Source organism: Rattus norvegicus, chromosome 17, assembly GCF_021556685.1.
Source record: "Rattus norvegicus strain SHRSP/BbbUtx chromosome 17, alternate assembly SHRSP_T2T, whole genome shotgun sequence".
NCBI classification, from domain to species: Eukaryota; Metazoa; Chordata; class Mammalia; order Rodentia; family Muridae; genus Rattus; species Rattus norvegicus.
The window spans coordinates 89,103,340-89,109,979 of record NC_141550.1 but is presented as its reverse complement, the minus strand read 5'-3'; positions in this window follow the sequence as shown (position 1 = coordinate 89,109,979).

The window sequence follows — 6,640 nt, the reverse complement described above, 5'->3', positions numbered from 1 at the left end:
ATCTAAGAGACAAGTCCCTAAAATAAACAGAAGTGTGTTGTGTCTGTGGCCAGGAAAGATGAACAAAATGAGAAGCAGTGAGGCTGCAGAACCAAACCACACGGAAGCATCATGGTGTCTACGTACCACTGCTACTTATTGACTATGATTTGTTCCATATCACAGCTATCAGAAACCAAGAGCCAAAAGATGACTTTCGGATTCCATAAAACATGAGTTTTAATTGTGTGAAGACCAGACTGAATGATCTTGGCTGGCCTTTGAGAGCAAAAGGGCAGGTACGTGCACCAAGAAAATACAGATTCTTGGTTGCTTATATCTTGCCTGTGGGACTGGACTGTGTGGAAGGCCAGTTCTACAGGACAATGAGTGCTGTGCTTCACATGCCTCACAACATTCCTGTGTTCTCTCCTTTGTAGTGTTCTCATTGGCTGGCTCTCCTCACACAACAGCAGGAGGTGTTGTTTCTAAGCAACCTCTCCCCTTATGCAGCAGGAAGTCACCAATGTTCCCACTGTCCTCTGCTTACACACTGAGGAGATGCTGGCTTCCTAGCCAACTTCTGAGCCCTCCCCACAAGTCATCAGGATGGGAGGACTGCTGCTGTTCATTCTACTTCTATTTCAGTATTCCAGTTTTGAGGTTTAAGCAAAATAAAAAAGGAACAACATAGACTACCCTGTGTCTGCCCCACCCTCTCCCACAGTCTAAATTCTTCACCAGAATGGCACCTTTGTTATCTTGTGATATAGCCTGGTCTGGTGGGGCATATCTATAATTCTAACTACTCAGGAGGACGAGACACAAGAATCTTGAGTTTAAGGCCAACTTGGGCTTCAAAGTAGGGTGGTGCTCAACTTGAACAAATATCAAGAGCATGTCTAGAAGGAGAAAAACAGGCTGGTTGGGGAGCAATGGAAGGAAAAGAGAAATAAAAGAGAGAAAAGGGTGAGAGAGAGAGGAGAGAGAGAGAGAGAGAGAGAGAGAGAGAGAGAGAGAGAGTCGTTATCACTTCAAGTCCACAGTTCCAATCCCCACCATGCCATGTGTCATAGAGGACATACTCGGTACCCTAATGTATCAATTTTTAATTGGAAAATCTGCTAATCATATTTAATTTTAGAAAATTGCTTTTCATGTGTCTCTAAATTACCATAAGACCAATTGTAAGGATCTTACTATGTATCCCTTGCTGGCCTGAAACTCACTATATAAGCCAAACTGACCGCAAACTCACAGAGATCTATCTGCCTCTGACTCCTGAGTGCTGGGTAGGTATGCACTACCACCATAAAGCTATAATATTTAATTTTTTAAAGACTACCCGGGTTACTACAAAAATATATTTCTTAGTATGTTACCAAATGAAAAAGTATTTTTAAACAATATGAAATGAAAACATCTTTGATGTCTCTCTAGCCCATTATTCTTTATAAGAAAGAGAATGACATATTTGGGTTACACAGCCTGAATTAAAGCTCAGTTGCTAGCAAATGGCTTCTAATAAAAAACTGACCACAGGCTGAAGAGAATGAAAGAAATGAAGTCACAGACATCCCGAGGCCGCAGGACAGACTGCCACCTCTGCACACCTCGGGACACAGGGATATAGGAACAGACAGCTGCCGGTTCCCACAGTTCTGGTCTGTGCCCAGAACGGAACTGATCCCGCCAAACAGCTCCCTGCACCCAAATCCCATCGGGGAGAGAGCTGGACCCTCAGAAGTGTGGATACTCCTGAGAAGTCAGAGGAGACTACACTCTGCCCACAGTCCAGACCCAAGAGGGAATCGCATAGTGCCAACTGTGCCCGCTGGGTGCAAGGGCCTACATGAGCAATCAGGGGCAGGACCTTTTGATTCCTGCCCACACCTAGAACTGGAAGACAATCTTCAGGAGTGCCTACACAGCTCAGAGCAGAGCACCTGTTCTCAAGAAAGGCTGAAAGAAAACAGGAAAACAGTTCTACAGGAGTGCTGACACAGAGGCCTACAGCAGGGTCAAGTCACTCTCAGAAACAGCAAGACAAACAAACACCAGAGACAACCCAATGGCTAGAGGCAAGCGCAGGAACCTAAGCAACAGAAACCAAGACGACTTGGCATCATCAGAGCACAGTATTCCCACCAGAGAAAATACTGAACATCCAAACACACCAGAAAAGCAAGATTTAGATTTGAAATCACATTTTTTGATAATGATGGAGGATTTTAAGAAAGACATAAAGAACTCCCTTAGAGAAATGAAGGAAAGCACAAGTAAACAAGTAGAAGCCCTTAGAGAGGAAACATCAAAATCATTGAAAGAATTAAGGGAAAACACAACCAAAAAGATGAAGAAATTGAAAGGAAATAGAAACAATTAAGAAAGCACAAAGGGAGACAACCCTGGATATAGAAAACCAAAGGAAGAGACAAGGAGCCATAGACTCAAGCATCACCAACAGAATACAAGAGATAGAAGAGAGAATCTCAGGGGCAGAAGATACCATAGAAAACATCGACACAACTGTCAAAGATAATGTAAAATGCAAAAAGCTCCTAGCCGAAAACATACAGGAAATCCAGGACACAATGAGAAGATCAAACCTAAGGATAATAGCTTTAGCAGAAAGTGAAGAATTCCAACTTAAGGGGCCAGTAAATATCTTCAACAAAATTATAGAAGAAAACTTCTCTAACCTAAAGAAAGAGATGCCCATAAACATACAAGAAGCCTACAGAACTCCAAATAGATTGGATCAGAAGACAAATTACTCTTGTCACATAATAATTAAAATACCAAATGCACAAAACAAAGAAAGTATATTAAAAGCAGTAAGGGAAAAAGGTCAAGTGACATATAAAGGCAGATCTCTCAGAATTACACCAGACTTCTCACCAGAGACTATGAAAGTCAGAAGATCCTAGACAGATGTCATACAGACCCTAAGAGAACACAAATGCCAGTCCAAGTTACTGTATCCAGCAAAACTTTCAATTAATGTAGATAGAGAAACCAAGATATTCCATGACAAAACCAAATTTATGCAATATCTTCCTATAAATCCAGCCCTACAAAGGATAATAGATGGAAAACTCCAACACAAGGAGAGAAACTACACTGTACAAAAAGCAAGAATATAATTTCCTTGCAATGAAACCAAAAGAGAGACAAACAAACATAATTCCACCTCTAACAACGAAAATAAAAGGAAGCAACAATAACTATTCCTTAATACCTCTCAACATCAACGGACTCAATTCCCCAATAAAAAGACATAGATTAACAGACTAGATACGTAAAGAGGACCCAGCATTTTGCTGCATGCAGGAAACACACATCAGAGACAAAAACAGACACTACCTCAGAGTAAATGGCTTGAAAACAACTTTCCAAGCAAATGGCCTGTAAAAACAAGCTGGAGTTGCCATTCTAATATCAAATAAAATTGACTTTCAACCAAGAGACATTAAAAAAGATAAGGAAGGACACTTCAAATTCATCAAAGGAAAAAATACACCAAGATGAACTCTCAATCCTAAATATCTATGCTCCAAATGCAAGGGCACCTGCATTCATAAAAGAAACCTTACTAAAGCACACATTGCACCTCACACAATAATAGTAGGAGATTTCAACACCCCACTCTCATCACTGGACAGATCATGGAAACAGAAATTAAGCAGAGATGTAGAGAAACTAACAGAAGTTATGAACCAAATGGATTTAACAGATATTTATAGAACATTTCATCCTAAAACAAAAAGATATACCTTCTTCTTAGTACCTCATGGAACTTTCTCCAAAATTGACCATATAATTGGTCACAACACAGGCCTCAACAGATACAGGAAGATAGAAATAATCCCATGCGTCCTATCAGATCACCACGCACTAAGACTGGTCTTCAATAACAACAGTAATGACAGAAAGCCCACATATACATGGAAGTTGAACAATGCTCTACTTAATGACAACTTGGTCAAGAAAGAAATAAAGAAAGAAATTACAGACTTCTTAGAATTTAATGAAAACGAAGATACGACATTCCCAAACTTATGGGACACAATGAATGCGGTACTAAAAGGAAAACTTATAGCTCTGAGTGCCTGCAAAAAAAAAAAAAAAAAAAGCAAAAAAAAAAAAAAACAAAAAACAAAAAATAGGAGAGAGCATACACCTAAAAGCTCTAGAACAAAAAGAAATAAATAATCCCAAGAGGAGTGGAAGGCAGGAAATAATCAAACTCAGAGCTGAAATCAACCAAGTAGAAACAAAAAGTACTATAAAAAAAATCAACAAAAGCAGGAGCTGGTTCTTTGAAAAAATCAACAAGATAGATAAACCCTTAGCCAGACTAACCAGAGGTCACAGAGAGTGTGCACAAATTAAGAAAATCAGAAATGAAAAGGGAGACATAACAACAGAATCTGAAGAAATTAAAAAAAAATCAGATCTTACTACAAAAGCCTATATTCAACAAACCTGGAAAATCTGGAGGAAATGGACAATTTACTTGACAGATACTAGGAACCAAAGATAAATCAGGAACAAATAAATCATCTAGACAACCCCATAACTCCAAAAGAATTAGAAGCAGTTGGGGCTAGAGTGATGGCTCAGTGGTTAGAGCACTGGCTGCTCTTCCAGAGGTCCTGAGTTCAAATCCCAGCAACCACATGGTGGCTCACAACCATCTGTAATGGGATTTGATGCCCTCTTCTGGTGTGTCTGAAGACAGCTACAGTGTACTTATACACAATAAATAAATAAGTCTTTAAAAAAAAAGAAATAGAAGGAGTTATTAAAAGTCTCCCAACCAAAAAGAGCGCAGGTCCAGATGGGTTCAGTGCAGAATTCTATCAGACCTTCATAGAAGACCTCATACCAATACCCAAACTATTCCACAAAATTGAAACAGATGGAGCGCTACCGAATTCCTTCTATGAAGTCACAATTACTCTTATACCTAAACCACACAAAGACCCAACAAAGAAAGAGAACTTCAGACCAATTTCCCTTGTGAATGTTGACACAAAAATATTCAATAAAATTCTTGCAAACCGAATCCAAGAACACATCAAAATGATCATCCATCATGATCAAGTAGGCTTCATCCAGAGATGCAGGGATGGTTTAATATACGAAAATCCATCAATGTAATCCACTACATAAACAAACTCAAAGATAAGAACCACATGATCATTTCATTAGATGCTGAGAAAGCATTTGACAAACTCCAACACCCCTTCATGATAAAAGCCCCGGAAAGATCAGGAATTCAAGGCCCATATCTAAACATAGTAAAAGCAATATACAACAAACCAGTAGCTAACATCAAACTAAATAGAGAGAAACTTGAAGCAATCCCACTAAAATCGAGGACTAGACAAGGCTGTCCACTCTCTTCTTACTTATTCAATATAGTACTCGAAGTCCTAGACAGAGCAATCAGACAGCAAAAGGAGGTTAAAGGGATACAAATTGGAAGGGAAGAAATCAAAATATCACTATTTGCAGATGATGTGATAGTGTACTTAAGTGACCCCAAAAGTTCCACCAGAGAACTGCTTAACCCGATAAACAACTTTAGCAAAGTGTTAGGGTATAAAATTAACTCAAACAAATCAGTAGCCTTCCTCTACTCAAAGGATAAACAAGCTGAGAAAGAAATTAAGGAAATGACACCCTTCACAATAGTCCCAAATAACATAAAATATCTTGGTATGACTTTAACCAAGCAAGTGAAAGATCTGTATGACAAGAACTTCAAATCTCTGAAGAAAGAAATTGAGGAAGATCTCAGAAGATGGAAAGATCTTCCATGCTCATGGATTGGCAGGATTAATATAGTAAAAATGACCATTTTGCCAAAAGCAATCTACAGATTCAATGCAATCCCTAACAAAATTCCTACTCAGTTCTTTATAGAGATAGAAAGAGCAATTTGCAACTTCACTTGGAATAATAGAAAGCCCAGGATAGAATAAACTATTCTCAACAATAAAAGAACTTCGGGGGGGGGAATCACTATCCCTGACTTCAAGCAGTACTACAGAGCAATAGTCATAAAAACTGTATGGTATTGGTACAGAGACAGGCAGATAGATCAGTGGAACAGAATTGAAGACCCAGAAATGCACCCACACACCTATAGACACTTGATATTTGACAAAGGAGCTAAAACCATCCAATGGAAGAAAGATAGCATTTTCAACAAATGGTGCTGGTTCAACTGGAGGTCAGCATGTAGGAGAATGCAGATCGATCCATTCTTATCACCATGTACAAAGCTTAAGTCCAAGTGGATCAAGGACCTCCACATCAAACCAGATACACTCAAACTAATAGAGGAAAAATGGGGAAGAGTCTCAAACACACGGGAACTAGGGAAAATTTCCTGAATAAAACACCAATGGTTTATGCTCTAGGATCAAGAATCGACAAATGGGACCTCATAAAACTGCAAAGGTTTTATAAAGCAAAAGACACTGTCATTAAGACAAAACGGCAACCAAATCTTTACCAATCCTACATCTGATAGAGGGCTAATATCCAAAATATGCAAAGAACTCAAGAAGTTAGACTCCAGAGAGCCAAATCACCCTATTAAAAAATGGGGTTCAGAGCTAAACAAAACATTCTCAGCTGAAGATTA